Source organism: Melanotaenia boesemani, chromosome 24, assembly GCF_017639745.1.
Source record: "Melanotaenia boesemani isolate fMelBoe1 chromosome 24, fMelBoe1.pri, whole genome shotgun sequence".
In the NCBI taxonomy this organism is placed as follows: domain Eukaryota; kingdom Metazoa; phylum Chordata; class Actinopteri; order Atheriniformes; family Melanotaeniidae; genus Melanotaenia; species Melanotaenia boesemani.
Genome location: NC_055705.1, coordinates 2,327,794 through 2,345,025, shown reverse-complemented (window position 1 = coordinate 2,345,025; position 17,232 = coordinate 2,327,794). Strand labels below are relative to the sequence as shown.

Here is a 17,232-nt window from a genome sequence, read left to right as displayed (position 1 = left end):
GTCTCACTTAATGAATTAATTTGATAGTAATTTCATAAGTTTATAAGGACAAACACAGTATTCACTTGGCCCAAACATCATTACAGTTGTTGTAAACTAATAGCCCACCAATTTACTCCACTAATACATAAGAAACTTTGCCAGCTCAGACTTCTCCACCTTTCAAAAGATCCTCCAAAATTGATCCTCGTTTTATTCTATGTTTGGCCGTTTGCTTATTTAGCAGGATGCCGAGGCTTTTTAGGTTTTTCTGAAACTATTTCTGGTCCGGTTCTTTTACTAGTAGTTTAGAATGAATACCAGTTGTTGTTGTTAGGTAACCGTGGGGAGTCGTATATGATTGGTTAAGGAACCAGGAAGTTAGAAAGAGCAACACGGTGCACCCAAGTTATTCCTGCATGGAACTCTTATTTTGAAGGACAAAAGCTTGACAAAAACAGTGTTGATATAGGAGACAGATTGTTTATAGGGAAGCTTCCTTTTATCCCTCACAGCAAATGAGAACATTTTAAATTATTTTTAAGGAAAAAACCTCAACTATTCAGCCTTTAAGGGCCAAGGAAAGAGGGAATGGTGGGGCTGAGCAATGAAGTGAGAAAGATCTTTTCTATACGCCTGAACAGGGACTTGAACCCTGGACCCTCAGATTAAAAGTCTGATGCTCTGCCATCTGAGCTACCCAGGCCCTCATAAGGTAGTTTCCTTTACTTTTTGTACCTTTGTGTTTGTCTTTGTGGTCAAGGAGCTGCAGAACAGGGGTCCTTTATCTTCTATTACAAAGTGACACATAAAGTTTGAAAGATCCAGTTTATCAGAAAAGCCAGTGTCGCAAAAGTTGTGATGGTGCTTCAACTAAGGTGGTACTGAAGTTGAGCTAGACCCAAGAAAACGAGGAAGACACCAAGAGATGGGTTCTACTGACCATTTGCTCCCATTTGCTGTCACTGCAAAATCACCAGAATACATGAAACGAGCAAATCAAATCAAATCAAACTTTATTTATATAGCACCTTTCATACATAAAAATAGCAACTCAAGGTGCTTTACAGAGAATAAAATAAAATCCCCCAGAACCCCAACCCAAAAACAAGAAGGCCACCCCCAACCCCTTCCATTCAGCACACACACAACCCAGAGGGTAAAAGCAAGTTAAGAGGAAACGCTGTCTTAAATTCTGGAGTCTTGTAGTGTGGGGAAACACTGAGATAAAACACTATAAAACAAAATCTAAACAATCTAAAAAAGCAACCCTGGGTATAAAAATAATATTTCTCAGTCCCATAAAATAAGAAAACCCACGAAATAAGAGAATACAAAATGATGAAACAAATACATAAATGATAGAGGAATAGAAGCAAAATACAGCCTTTGTGTTAAGAATAAATAAATGAATAAATACAATAGTAGTAGAAAAAGAAATTTGGGTCTTGAGTCTGTTTTTAAAAATATCCACACTAGGTGCTCCCCTCACGTCCTCAGGCAGGCTGTTCCACATACGAGGGCCGTAGAAATAAAAGGAGGACTGGCTGTGGGTTTTTGTTTTTACTCTGGGAACAGTTCAAAGGCCAGTACCAGAGGACCAGAGGGGTCTAGTGGGCTCCTAAGATAGAAGCAAATCAGATAAATAAGGTGGGCTAAGACCTTTAAGAGACTTAAAATCCAATAAAAGAATCTTAAAATCAATTCTGAAGCTAACAGGGAGCCAGTGCAGAGACTTTAGAATTGGTGTAATATGGGCCCTTTTTCTGGTCTTTGTCAACAGATGTGCAGCTGCGTTCTGTACAAGCTGCAGCTGGTTCAGGTACTTCTTTGGAAGACCAGAAAGAAGAGCATTGCAGTAATGTAATCTTGATGTGATAAAAGCATGAATCAGTGTCTCTGCACTGGCTCGAGAGAGAAACAGCCTGACGCGGGAGATGTTCTTCAGATGATAAAAAGCAGTTTTTGTTATGTTTTTAATATGGGGCTCAAAACTGAGATCTGGGTCTAAAATCACTCCCAGGTTTTTTACTTGATTTAAATGGTTGAGTGCTATTGTTTTCAGTTTGGCCTCCAGTTTCACTCTCTCAACTTCAGGTCCAATCATTAAAACTTCTGTTTTATCCTGGTTGAGCTGCAGGAAGTTTTCTGCCATCCACCCTCTGATATCTAAAATACAATCTAACAGGGAATCAATGGGCCTGTGCTCATCAGGAGTCACTGCAACATATAACTGTGTGTCATCAGCATAGCTGTGGAAATTTATGCCGTGTCTCCTGATGACATCACCAAGAGGAAGCATGTAAAGATTAAAAAGGGTGGGGCCTAAAACTGAGCCTTGGGGTACACCACAGGTCAGTCTATATCTCTTGGACGAGGATTCCTTCATGCTAACAGAGAACTCTCTATCTGTTAGATAGGATTTAAACCAGTTAAAAACAGTACCAGTGAGGCCAACCATGTCGTGGAGTCTGTTTAAAAGAATAATGTGGTCAACTGTGTCAAAGGCTGCACTGAGGTCAAGCACCACTAAGACAGAGAGTTTTTTCATGTCAGTATTGAGCCTAAGGTCACTCACAACCTTGGCCAGTGCCGTCTCAGTGCTGTGATTGGTCCTAAAACCTGACTGAAACTTGTCAAATTTATTGTGTGAGGTAAAAAAATAATTTTTTAAACAGATTTCTCTAAAATTTTGCTTAAAAACGACAGGTTGGATACTGGTCTGTAGTTGTTAAGAACTGCGGCATTTAAATTGCTCTTCTTCAGAACAGGGGTCACCATGGCTGTCTTTAGGGAGGAAGGGAAGACACCCATCTGGAGAGAGCAATTCACAATGCTCAGTAAATCCTCCTCAAAAGAGCCACAGACAGTTTTGAAAAAAGGCAGTAGGGATGGGATCTAAAATACAAGTTGCAGATCTTAACTGTGAAACAACATCCCTAAGCATTGCAGCATCAACCAGGGCAAAACTCTCCAGTGTTTCCCCACAGGTAATGAAAACCCCAGACCATTTAAAATCTGATGCAGGTCAGATCTAATTTTCTCTACTTTATCTCTGAAATGGGCTGCAAACTCCTCACACCTGGCACCAGTGGGTATATCAGCTGGATTGTTAGAAACAGGGTTAATTAGGATTGATTGTGGAGAAGAGGACACTTTATTTGTTTTTATTTTCAGTTATGAGTTTGGAGAAGTGGGCCTGTCTTGATATTCTAACAGCCTCATTGTAAATACATAAGTGTTCATGTAGAATTTGATAATTTCTTGTTAGTTTGTTTTTTTGCCACCTCCGCTCTGCTATTCTGCAATTCCTTTTTAACCTCTTGATATCTTCAGTTTTCCAGGGAGGAGCTGGTTTTGTTGTTACTTTCTTCAGTTTTAGTGGGGCCACTTTATCCAGGGTAGCAGGTAATTTACTATTAAAATGGTCAACAATAAAATCACAGGATGAAGGTGAAAAAAAAACCTGGGGCGCTGTAAAGTTGATCAGTAAAGTTTGCAGCCACTTCAGCATTAAGACAGCGTTTCCTAATAATCCGTTCAGGAATAGCTTGTTTCATAAAACCTTCAACCTTAAAAATGACACAAAAATGGTCAGAAATACCTAAATCAACAACTGATGTTATGTTGGTAGATAGTCCATAAGTAATAACAAGGTCTAACGTGTGGCCCTTGTTGTACGTGGGTACTCTGACATGCTGGGTAAAATTCATACAGTCTAAAAGATTTAAAAAGTCCTGGGGGAAAGAGTCTGACTGATTATCTATGTGCAAATTAAAATCACTTAAAATAACAATCCTCTCATACTGGTTGATTGAGAGCAGCTCTGAGAAGTCTGTTATGAATGATGAGCATCTTCCAGGAGGTGTATATACTGTTACTCCAAGGACAGGTGGGCTGCTGAAAACAATGGTGTGATATTCAAAAGAAGAGTATTCTTCAAACGAAATGTCTTTAAAACCAATGGAAAATGACAGGATAGAGGCTGTCCCACCACCCTTTCTGCCTTTCCTGGCCACATGTGTGAACATGTAGTTATGTGGTGATGCTTCAATTAGGGTGATGGAGGCATCTGTGCTGAGCCATGTCTCTGTTAAAAACATACAGTCAATGCTGTTGTCTAAAATCAGGTAATTTATAAGAAAGGACTTATTCAAAAGTGATCTGATGTTCAGTAGGGCCATATTCAGGGGACCAGAAGGAGTGTCCTTAGAAACCGGGTGTGTGTTGGGTGGGCTGTTGAGTGTCTGTATTGACGTGAGGTTAGCAGGGTTTCTGTGGGACTTTTTACTGAGTATCTGTGTTCTGTTCGTGATAATAGACTGTATGGGGAGAGACACAGGTGTAGGTGGTGATGCCAGGTGGTACTGATAGGGGGCGCTGGCAGGGGATACAGTGCTCAATGGTGCAGGTAGGGTGTTGTGGTTGGTAATTAGTCAGTCATGTGTAGAGCATGTACAGCATGCTGCATGTTTGCAGCTAGCACCCTGCTTCCCAGCGGGCTTGGGTGAACTCTGTCGCCTCTGAAGAAAGAGGCCCGGTTCCAGAAGAGGTTAAAATTGTCAATAAAACCAACCTTGTGGGCACTGCAGGAAGACAAAAGCCAGGTGTGGAGGCTAAGGATTCTGCTGAAGCGCCCCATTCCACGGGCTAGTGTTGGGATTGGACCTGAAATAAAAACAGATTTTCTGCAGCTGCTGAGAAGGTTAAAAAGGTCCCTAAAGTCCTTTTTTGTCAGCTCAGACTGCTGACAGGCTGTATCATTTGTTCCCACATAAACTATGACGCGTTCAATAGAAGATGGCATAGAGTTCAGCAGCCCAGGGAGTGGCGTTGAAAAGTTTGATGTTTCTGGTGATGGAATCTCCCAGAATTATTGTTGTTGGCGCAAACAAGGGAGGAGGAGATGTTGAGACGATGCTCTCCGGACAACCAAGTGTATGTTTTTGTACAGATATGGCCTTCCCCGTTTCACCCAAGCAGAGCGCACAGCCAGAGCTGGCTGGGTTCGCAGGAGAGAGGTGATCAGTGGTGGGCAGAGGGCCAGTGCCGGCCCCGGGAGTGCCATCTGAGTCAGCTGGCAAAAGTTTGCTGCGGGACAGAGCGGCCATGTTGCACGACTCTAGATGTCCCTCCTGCTTAAAGCCAGAGATAGGGACGTCCATCCCCAGTCTGGGCGTAAAGTGAATCGAGCCAGGCCGAACAACCACGGACCGACGTTGGCTTTTACGTTCCATAGGAGAAGCGGGTCTCATTACTGCCTTCGTGGAAGACGGAGGGGAAGCCAGGTAGCCATCACGCTTTTAAGAGGAGCCAGACAAGCTGCGATCAGGGAGAGGAGGGAAGTCTTCCTCGCTCAGGATGGAAAACTTATTTGAAGCTTGAATGGCTGACGGAGATGCGGGGCATCGCCTGATTTTGCTGCTGTGTTTCCCCTTAGTGACCGAATTCCACATCTCCTGGTTAGGAGTGGAGGCAGCCATTGAGTTAGATTTGCCCTCTTCAATCTTTTTGACTTCATGCAAAAATACAAAGACATCATTTGAATATTGTTCCCACACTGCAAAATGATCATCACTGATGGTGAGTAGCTCTGGAGGGGAGGAGTTTCTGTGAAATAACAATCCTAATGCTATCACCACTGCAGTGGAAAGCCTCTGATAGAAGAGTGGCCAATCTTCTTTTAAGACCACGTTCCTTTCCATTGACATCAGTGCTTTCTCCCTTGGAACAGAATGGAAAGACATGTATGGATTCTTGCTCCAAAAATGAAGTATGGTCTATTTTGTTGCCAAGATTTCACATGACAAATTGTGGATACCCACCTGAAAATGGAGGTTCCAAGATAGATTGGCAAAAGGTTTTCAAAGCGGCCCATTCAGTTCAGGTGGTCCATCTCGTCCGCAAACCAAGGTTGCCAAAGTTATGATGGGGGTTAAACTAAGGTGGTACTGAAGTTGAGCTTCCAGCAACAGACCCAAGAAAACTAGGACGTGATCAGAAAATGCGTTCTATCGACCATTGCCTCAAATTTGCAGCCACCGTAAAATCAGCAGCATACATGAAGCAAGCAAAGCCTTTGCCCTGTTCAATCTTTTTGACTTTGAGAAAAACTCTAAAGACATCATTAAAACACTTCTCCCACCTATAAGGTGAGATGACAAAACTTAATGCTATCGCTGCTATGATGGAAAGCTTCCCACAGAGCGGCCAACTTTCTTTTCCCGTGAAATCTGCACGTAGTCCTTTGGAACAGAATGGAAATTGATGTGTAGATTCCTGCTAGAGAACTTAAGGCACCTCTGTGCTTACAGACAGAGATTGAACACTGTAAATGGATGATAAGGTATACAACAGTGACACCACAGATTCAGAGTCACTGTGACCATGGCAGGTGGTCTTGTGCATTTGCTGAACCCCAGGATCGAACCAGGGACTTTCAGATCTTCAGTCTGACGCTCTCCCAGCGGAGATACTTCGGCTTGCAGCAGCTTTTCCAGCATTCCAAAAAGAAAAATTGTAATTGGCCAGAGGGTGTCAAACATGGTGGCATGACAGCATGGTCTTGCCATGCAGCATTGAGCAATGTCCAGATAACAACATCTAGACATAGATGTTGGAACTGAAGTGAAACATGTGTAGTTTGATGCAGACATGATAAAGAAAAATATACAATAAATATTTTCCACTGATTTGTGTTAAAAATGCATTTTCAGTATGACTCTAACACGTTTTTGACAGTTTATTAAGTAAAAATTGCCAAATTTGAGTATTTCCCGATCAAATCCAGTGCAGAAACCCCAGTGGGGGCACGAGCGAGCTGTGCCTCAGCTTTGACTGTGCCATCCAATACGAACTAGGTTTTGTGACACATGCCGTTTTCTGTTCCTCAGCATATCGCCAATATGAACTTTACAGAAATATTTGTTATACACCATGACTCTCAACAGTCTGTGTAATGTATTTAATGTATTTGTGAGAAAAATATTCCCGTTTATCGTACAATAACATGCAGAGAAAAGTCAGTAGGTGAGGGAAACAGTACTTTGCCTTACCTCAAGGGGTGCACTGCCAACTTAGCGACCTTTTTTTTTGTTTGTTTTTTTTAAAAGCGACTAGCGACAAATCTAGCGACTTTTTCAGTATTGGAGACTTTTGCAGACTGACGTATATGAAAGTAGTTTATTCTTCTCAATGAGGAGTGGGTGCTGCTGCTCAGGCCCCTCCCCTGTCCAAAAGCAATCAGAAGAGGCTTCTGGCAGCAGCAAAGCTGCATTCAGAGCAGGAGGTGGTCACCTGTTTCATGATAAAAATTAAACGTTCAAAGCTGGTGCAGGATGATCTTGCGCTGGCTTACAGTCATATATTAATGTCTATTAATGAAGCGTGTGGAGGAAAACAAGTGTTATGAAATGCTGTAGCCTCCTAATTAGAAAATAACCCACACAATAAAATTAAACTAGAATAAAACAAAATATTAACCAAAGAATTTGTTTTATTTTTATTAGTTTTGGCTTTTAAAAATTTTTTAGCTTGTCTTTTCTCTTCTATTATTCTATTCCACAGTCATTTAGCAAACGCTTTTATCCAAAGCGACTTACATTTGAGAGTAAGAACAACACAAGCATGAATTCAAACAAGATGGGACATCATAATTAAGTGATAGTCAGACTGCTTTGAGTCCAGTTGGAGCCAGGTGCTGTCATGTAGTGCTAGAGGCAGTGCATATAATAATTTAAAAAATTTTTAAAAAGTAATTTTGTTTAAATACAAGATCACGATTTCATCACACAATATCAACTTGGGCATAAGTCCACACAGTTTCTTCAGTACTTGGTTGAGCCAAAGAGCTGGACAAATTTTTCTAACTCATTCTGTTGCGTAAAATAGTTAAGCTAAGTGTGGAAATGCTCCTTAAACAACTGGTTCTTTAGCTTGCTCTCAAAAGGATAAAAGGATAAGGACTCTGCAGATCGGACGGAGTTTGGTAGATGGTTCCACCATCGGGGAACAACAGAGGAGAAGAGTCTAGCTACTGATTTTGTGCCACCTTGTGGTGGGAGCACTAGGCGTCTTTCACTGGCAGAGCGTAACTGTGGAGAGGGAGTGTAGCTCCGGATTAAGGAGTGAAGGTAGACCGGAGCCATTTGGGTTATTGTTTTGTAAGCCAGAAACAGAGCTTTGAATCTGATGTGCTGCAACTGGAAGCCAGTGGAGAGCGATTAGCAGCGGAGTGACATGAGCTCTTTTGGGCTGGTTGAAGACCAGACGTGCTGCTGCGTTCTGGATCATCTACAGAGATTTAACTGAGCATGCAGGCAGGCCAGCCAGTAAGGAGTTGCAGTAGTCAATGCGTGAAATGACCAGAGCCTGGACCAGGAGCCGGGTCGTGTGTTCAGTCAGGTAGGGTCTGATCCTCCTGATGTTGTAGAGAGCAAATCGGCAAGACCGGAAAACCGAGGCAACATGGTCCTTAAAGGTCAGCTGGTTGTCTACCATGACACCAAGATTCCTGGTAGAAGACGTAGGCACAAGTGTGATTGAGTCAAGCTGCATGCTTATCTGTGGCGGTAAGGAAGGATTGGCTGGAAAGACAATAAGCTCAGTCTTGGACAGATTTAGCTGAAAGTGGCAATCCATCATCCATACGGAGATATCAGCAACATGCTGATATTCGCATTGAGACGTTGTGTCGTCAAGTGTGAAAGAAAGGAAGAGCTGAGTGTCATCTGCATAGCAGTGGTAGGAGAAGCCATGAGAGCTAATGATGCACTGAGTGAGGAGGTGTATAATGAAAAGAGAAGAGGGACAAGCACCGAGCCCTGAGGCACCCCTGTTGTCAGCCAGCTTCAGCAGCGGGTAACCCGAGCTTGCTTGAAGGCAGAAGGAAAGACACCGGATTTAAGAGAGGAGTTGATAATATGTGGTTATTGCAGTTTTGACTGTAGGTAAAATGCTCTGCAGGATGTCGGAGGGAACAGGATCAAGAGGACAGGTTGTGGGTTTTGAGCTGACTAGAAGTTTAGAGACTTCATGCACAAGAATATTCTGACTACACATTAAATACTAGTTGCATTAAAAAGTCCAGCCAACTAACATCAAATGTGTTGAAACAAATTCTGCTAACAAGTGAATTTCTCCACTGTGAGATAATAAAGTCTAATCTAATCTAATCTAATCTAATCTAATCTAATCTAATCTAAACAGACCAGAGGTCTGTACTACGAAGCTGGATTTTCTCTTATCGGGGTAACTTCAGGGTTAACTCGGGGTTTTCTGTACTACGACGCTGGTTCACTTCTTACCAAGCTGTATCACCGCAGCAACAAACTGTCATGGTTCCTGGGTTTATGTTCTTTGGTTTGTGTTAGGTTTTTATCATGGTTTGGGTTTCTGGTTTTGTCATGTTTAGTTCAGTTTGTAGTTTCCTCTCATGTGCTCTGTTTTCTTTTTCTGGCTCGTTAGATCACCTGGTCTGATTCTCATTCTCTTCACCTGTTCCTCATTACTCATTATGTGTATATATGCCCCTTGGTTTTCAGTTGTCTTTGTCAGATCATTATGTGGTTCATCCCCTTTAACGTGTGTTTTCCTGTTCCTGAGTTTTGGGAGAATAAACCCTTTTGCCTGCACCAATTATGCCTCCTGCCTGATCTGCCTGCATCTTGGGTCCTCACCTCCTCTGCTCACAAGTGACACAGACGCTGAACGGCTAACCTGCTCCAGAGAGGTTATGTTCTGGATAAGAGATCATCGAGTATAAAAGCTCCTCCTCCTGACCAATCAGATCTCATGAAAAATGGCCTGCCCATTTTTAGAGGATCCTGTTGATGTTGGTGCACGGATAGTGAGAGGAGTGCTTAGGAGAGAAGGAGTCTTTAGAGACAGATCCAACCCGTTGGACTTTCCTGATGACAAACTGTACCAAAGGTACAGATTTTCAACAAATGGGCTGAGATACATGTCAGCTGTTGGAGCCGATGGTAGCAAACGTGACCCATCGTAGTCGGGTGCTTACTGCCCTGCAGACAGCATGCATCGCATTGAGGTTTTTTTCCACAGGTAGGCTGATCAATCTGTCAAGTTAATCCATGTATGGGCTAAAATCACAAGTTGTCAGTGGGTTTCAGAAAATGGAAATCTTATGGATGGATGGATGGATGGATGGATGGATGGATGAATTTGTGATCTTACGATCTGATCGGTGTACTTCCAGGCAGTTCATTCTTTCCTTCCAAGTAAAAATAAAAGAACAGAAACACTGCTTGTTTTTCCTATGTTTCCTTTCCTAAACCAAAACAACAAATAAGATAACAGTTCATCATCTAATGTCTGTATTGTGCTTAGAACGATAATAGAAAAAACTGACAAGCATCACAATTTTATATGTTTCTCCATCTGAGACAAGTTACGTGACCCAGAAATGATTTCTGGTCTGTAAATGCGTTCTTCACCACTCGTCCAAACCTGTGTTGACCTCATTTGTCATACATGCATATAACATGTTTAAAACTTGTCTCATATTTTTAAAACTAAATCAAGTCGAACAACTTGTGATCCTTTCTTTTCAATTTTCGTTCTGAGGACATTGGAAAACAGATAACCGTCTTTTGGTTAGGTTTAGTAGAAGGAGGAAAACAAGAGTTTTATTTTGTGTGTTTTTTAATTTTATGTTCCAAAGGAAATAAATGAACTACCTGAAAGTAAACCAACCCTTATGGAAGTTGGATTATAGTTATACCTAAAAAAAGATGATTTTTCTCTACAGTAGGGAGGATGATGAAGTTGGTTACTTACATTGTAGTTAAAAACAGGCTGATTCTCAACTTTCTGCTGATGCAGGAAAATGTTTTTCCTTCCTAGAAAATCCATGAGTGTCGCTGTTTTCCAAAATCGTTGGTGAAAAAGCTCTGAAACAAAGCAAGTGCTTTCTCTTGGTCTGGTGTGTGATTGAAATGGAACTCTGTACTATAGAACACACCGTCACATGCTCTTAGAATGTTCCGTTGCCATAGAGAATTATGATGTCATTTAACCATGTAAATTAGATTATTCCTTTGATATTTAAAAAAATGCTATTTAAATTAACACAGAATTAAATGTAACACCAAGTGCTTTACAGAGTTCAAATTTAAGAATAATGTAAAATACGACTGATGACATCATTAACTATAATCTTAGTAATAATTATAAAATAAAGATATAAACTCATGAGCCAAATACACGGAACTCTTATTTTGAAGGAGACAAACTTGACAAAGACAGTGTTGATGTAGGAGACAGATTGTTTATAGGGAAGCTTCCTTTTATCCCTCGCAGCAAATGAGAACATTTTTAATTATTTTTGGGTCATTTACGGATAAGACTTTTGAATAGGCCAATTTTAAAATACTAAAAATAAGGATATATTTGGCCATTGTTAAAACATTAGTAATATAGCGTACATATTCATTATTACAAAAAACCCAAATAAAGAGATTTTTGTGTTTTTATACTTGAATTATTAGGACACAGCCTTATAAAAAGTAAATTTGGTGTGACCATGATTTATCTGAACATCAATATATTTCTTTAACGTTGCTAATAGTTTAACAAGTATTGCTAATTAAATTGACAGTTTGAGAAGGACAGGCATGTGTGCCTTTAAACTTTTGGAAAACTATGATTCTATAAATTTTGTCTATATTGACACCATCTCCCTCGTAATGAAGTTACAATGCCCAAATTTTTATCTAAAACCCTTAATACTGTTTTTAAATGTGTACAGATAGTATCCACTTAACTATAGTATACCATTGATTAATATTTGAGCCAAAATGGATGGATATTGTGTTTTGAATGTAGTACAGTTATTTTCATTTGTTGGTTACTCCAAATGACAGATGGTCGCCCCAAATGATGAGAAAACCGCAGGTAGTTAGGTCTATTTAAAATGTACACAATACAGTTTAGACAAAAGAAAACTGAACAAACATTTTATTTAAACAACATTTAAACTATTTAACATCCGAATATCACAAACGATAAAAAAAAACATTAAAAATAATTTAAAGTGCAACACATTACATTCTTCAGGAGCTCACATTGGACAGGGATGAACAATTTTAGTAAAAAAAAATAAACAGTTGTATAGATGGAATAAAATCAGAACAATTTTCAAAGTAAACAAACACCATCAACATAGCTGCATGGATTAAATCAATGCTAAAAGGTAGATTTTTCTTTTACTTTTTCCTAAAGAGCGACAGAGTGCAAACATCTGGCCCTGTGCCCTCCTTCCTCTCCTCTCCTACAGTTATATTAGTTTACTGTATATCACCTACATTTCTTTAACCCAGGTATTTCTAAACTTTACCCAATCTTGGCAAGTGAGCTTCGAGAAGCGTGAGGTTGCTGGCTCAGGCTCTGAGATTACAGCATGCACATCTTTCCTGTAGTAGAAAATGACGTCTACAGTTTGAGGCCACATGAACAGGTTCTTGTCACCAGACTGCCTCATGCAGCTGACCTGCACTTCCTCTCCCACAACCTTGAGCACCTGGCCTACAAAAGGAGGTTAATCGTAGGTGACAATAACAAACTTGCCACACAGATCTACAACACTTTCTTGTTCCCTAGGTGCCTCAGGAGGAGAGCTTGGGGGATCCTCAGTGTGGTGCATGGTGTTCCTCAGCTCTACTGTTACTGGCTTGTAACAAGGACATGGACTCCTCTCTAAGCGCCTGCAGAAGCATGACACCTCCCTGTGAGTGATTTGTGCAGGCTGTGAAGACAAAACCTGGTGTATTTTAAATGTCCCCTTCACAGCCTCCAAGCTGTCAGGAACAAGCTCGTCACACTTTTCCACGCTCTCTCTGCTGACCCAATAGTGAGTGATGCTTGAGCCTAATCTATTGTTCAGCATCTCATACAGATCCTGTGGCGTCTGAAGCTCACCTCCTCTTTGAACGTAGAGATCCGCTTCTCTCTTTATTGCCCCACCAATCTGCTGCAGAGCTTGTTGACCAGCAGGTGCACATTTCCGTGTTCCATGCATGCACATGTGTCCCGATCTTTGGTCTTTGGCTCGGTAACATAGAAGGGGCGTCTTCTGGCAAACTGCCTGTAAGATAGGCGGAGACTCTTTTTCATCTCACCGTTGTAAAGCACATGAAGCTCTGTGAGTGGTTTTGTGAGAATTCTTCGTTGTTCTTTCATTTTGGTTTTTGTGATGGTGTCCTTCTTTCCTGGTAAAAGTCGACTGTTTTCATCTCTAGTCAGGAAACCAACAACAGCTACCTTTCTCTCGATTGCCAGTTTCTTCCCCTCTTTTGGCTTGAGCCTTTCACTCAGACCTAACCTTCCTTTTGCTCTCATCTCACTTTTTCTGGCCCTTTCTTTTTCTTTTCTTATCTCTGCTAGTTGTTTCTTCAGATGTATGTTCTGCTTTCTGAATTTACGCTTCTCAGCTTGCAGTCTTTTACAACGTTTCTCTGCTGTATTCTCTCTTTTCTCTCTGTGGTGTGGTGGGGGATACTGGTGGATTAAAATCCTCATTTAGACGTAGACAATCCACCACAGCCTGCCCTGGCCTCTCCTGCTGCTCTTCCACTACTTCTACACCTGCTGGATGTGGCAGAGTGTTCTCCATGGATGGTGGTGTCAGGTCCAGCATCACCTTTTCCATCTTTTTCCTCTCCCTGTATCCCCTGGATGCAGCCTTCCACTTGTTTCTCAGTTTTTTTTCTCCCTCTCTAACAACTCGTCTGGCTTCACATATAAAATTTTGCCCTCTTGCTTTCTTCTCTGGTAACTGGAACAACATAGAGCTGTCCATCATGACAAGACAAACATTTTACGCCTGTGCTGTTCTCCCCTAATATCTCCCCTGGTGGACTACTCTTTTAAGTTCAAAATATTGCAGAAAATATTATTCCTAATCCTACTAAAATAACTGCGTGTTACCAAGAGTTTTTTTTAACCTCTCTTTTCCTAGCAAGATATTCTGCTCTTGCTGCAGGTCTGAGTTGATCCGCTGCCTATAGCGAGCCGTCTTTTCTTTACATGTTAATGGTGCATCTAGAAAATAGGTTAAACTAGTTAAACATGATTAATAATTCCTAAATGGAATGTCATGCCATGCAGTTTTTACTTTTCTCTCATAAGATTGTACAATAATCAAAAATAAATATTTATTCCTAAATAGGAATGGAAAATGACTAAATTCTGAAAAATATATATTAAAGTACACAAAGAGTTATGCTTAAACAATGCACTTTATATGAATTAATCATGTATAAAATATAAATTTACAGAAACTAAAATAAAGGAAAAGTATTTATCATGTACACTCAGCTCAGCAGTGGTCGCCCCACATGATACTCGGTCACCCCAGAAGATGTTTTCAAATTCATTCAAATATTACAGGCTAACAGTTAGCTACAGAAACCAAGCTAGGTACATTTTAAGACATGTCACTATCAAATTTATCATCAAAATATGAATTTGTAGATAATATTTATTATTTACAGTTTAAGGACGGTCGCCCCACATGATATCCAAAAGTGGCTAGTACATTACAGTAGTTAAAACAAAGATTTATTTGCCAGTATGAGAAGAACTTACTAACCTCCCAGATGTTTTGCTGGGTCCCTCAAATGTGTCTGGCTGATGCAAGATCCTGTCCTTGAAGTGTTTTCAAAATAAAAGTTCAAAATTGTGTTTTTCTTGACGGTCACCCCGGATGATATTTCAGAAAATAAACATGTCCGGACAAAATTCATTTATATATTTTAATGGAAATGTTTATCCAAATACTTTATAATTTTATCAATGAAAGCAAAACATTTTAGAAGTTATGCCAAATAGGGCAAGGGATATATTTAAATTGATTTAAATTGATTTTAAACCAGATGTCCAAATAGCAGTGAAGGCTGGACGGTCGCCCCACATGATGTTTTGACACTTCAGAAGCAGAAAAATGACCAATAACTAAAAGGTTTGGAGACGTTAAAGTGGGTCTATATATAGGGAAGGTAGGAGACACACAGAGTATCTTTTTATGTATTTTGAGGGTTTTTTTTGCTGGAAAAACTCAGTTGGACAGAAAAAGGAGACGTCACGTCATAGACCCTTTTAAGGAGAAATTCCATCTCTTCAGCCTTTAAGGGCCAAGGACAGAGGGAACGCTGAGGCTGAGCAATGAAGTGAGAAAGATCATTTCTACACGCCTGAACAGGGACTTGAACCCTGGACCCTCAGATTAAACGTCTGATGCTCTGCCATCTGAGCTACCCAGGCCCTTGTGGTAGGATTTCGGTGAGTAAAATTTCCCACTCACCTTTACTTTTTGTACCTTTGTGTTTGTCTTTGTGGTCAAGGAGTTGGAGAACAGGGGTCCTTTATCTTCTATTACAAAGTGACACATAAAGTTTGAAAGATCCAGTTTATCAGAAAAGCCAGTGTCGCAAAAGTTGTGATGGTGCTTCAACTAAGGTGGTACTGAAGTTGAGCTAGACCCAAGAAAACGAGGAAGACACCAAGAGATGCGTTCTACTGACTGTTTGCTCCCATTTGCTGTCACTGCGAAATCACCAGAATACATGAAACGAGCAAGGCCTTTGTCCTGTTCAATCTTTGTGACTTCATGCAAAAAAAATACAAAGGCATCATTTGAATATTGTTCCCACACTGCAAAATGATCATCACTGATGGTGAGTAGCTCTGGAGGTGAGGAATCTCTGTGAAATAACAATCCTAATGCTATCACCACTGCGGTGGAAAGCCTCTGACAGAAGAGTGGCCAATCTTCTTTTTAGACGACGTTCCTTTCCATTGACATCAGTGCTTTCTGCCTTGGAACAGAATGGAAAGACATGCATGGATTCTTGCTCCAAAAATGAAGTACGGTCTATTTTGTTGCCAAGCATTCACACGACAAATTGTGTTTAACCACCTGAAAATGGAGGTTCCAAGATAGATTGGCAAAAGGTTTTCAAAGCGGCCCAAACAGTTCAGGTGGTTGATCTCATCCACAAACCAGGGTTGCCAAAGTTAGCAAGTACTAACCCCTATTCAGAGGGAGGAAACGTGGAGCTGTGGACCACTGATGCTACATGTTGGAAAGTGGTTTTCATCTGTCTGCTGGGTTTAAGACAGAGGAGGTCCTGGCTAGTTTTGTGCCCTGGGCGAACCACCTGACAGATTTTGTGTTGATGTTCAAACAACAGGAGTTCCCTTCGTTCTAAAGACGACTGCATCCTGTTCTGTTATGTACAGCATTAAATACGGTTATGAAATAAGAAAATGCTGCAATAAATATCTGTATGAGTTCAGCTTGGAGTGAAATGTGTCCTGAGATCAGCTCACATCAGTTCAACAGGCCTAGATTCAGTCGGTAAGGCTGCTGTCATTAAATATTCAGTAAAGCAGCCATTGTAGGGTTTTTAAAAATACAAAAATGGATGAAAAATATTTAATAGGATAGAAAGACAAAAACATCAATCCCTCTCATTTGTTCAGACTGATGGTAACTAAATATTTTAATATGTAGGTGTTTACAAACATGCAGTTATTGTGGTATTTATATATTTATCCAATTTACTGGTAATTTCAGTTTGATTCACAAAGTATTCTATGAAAATGTTACCACCACTTCCTTTCCCCTCAGTGGAGCTGCTCTCAAAGTAATTTTCCAAACACATGAAGTTTCTGGACAAAGCACCGGTATCAGACCCGTATCGGATCGGTATCAGACCGGTATCGGATCGGTATCAGACCGGTATCGGATCGGTATCAGATCGGTATCACACCGGTAATGGATCGGTATCGCTGATACTGGCTTGCATTTTACTTGGTATCAGATCAGAAAGAAAGCGAGTGGCATCGTACATCACTACTCCAGTACTCCTGCTGGCAGCACGCGGTGTGACGGAAACCTACGAGCCTGCGTGCTCTAGTCTGGAGCTGCTCTTAAAGGGCCAGCGTCACTAAAATACCCCACACAGTTATCACAATACCAGCTTTACAAGCAGAACGAATGTGACAGGTAAACAGTTTAAAACATAATAAGCTCTGTTTCACAATGACAGATATTTAATATTAGTTCACTTGGCTACAGATAAATATATTTAGTTCAGTAAACGGCCTCTCATTACACAGTTCTTACCTTTCAGTTTACCAAACCAAGACTTGGTGGTTCACATGTTGCAGCTGCAGAGCCGAATGTCGCCATGGCCAGGAAAGTGTCTCAGGTAAACTGCAATCACACGTCAG

At 40.8% G+C, this 17,232-nt stretch overlaps 2 non-coding genes across 2 annotated transcripts; both read right to left on the bottom strand.

Moving 5' to 3' along the window:
* Positions 1–612: 612 nt before the first annotated feature.
* Positions 613–685, bottom strand: trnak-uuu. Its single transcript has one exon. It is a non-coding gene; the product is annotated as a tRNA-Lys (tRNA).
* A 14,500-nt stretch (positions 686–15,185) lies between these two features.
* trnak-uuu lies at positions 15,186–15,258 on the bottom strand. The gene has a single exon. It is a non-coding gene; the product is annotated as a tRNA-Lys (tRNA).
* Positions 15,259–17,232: the final 1,974 nt, after the last annotated feature.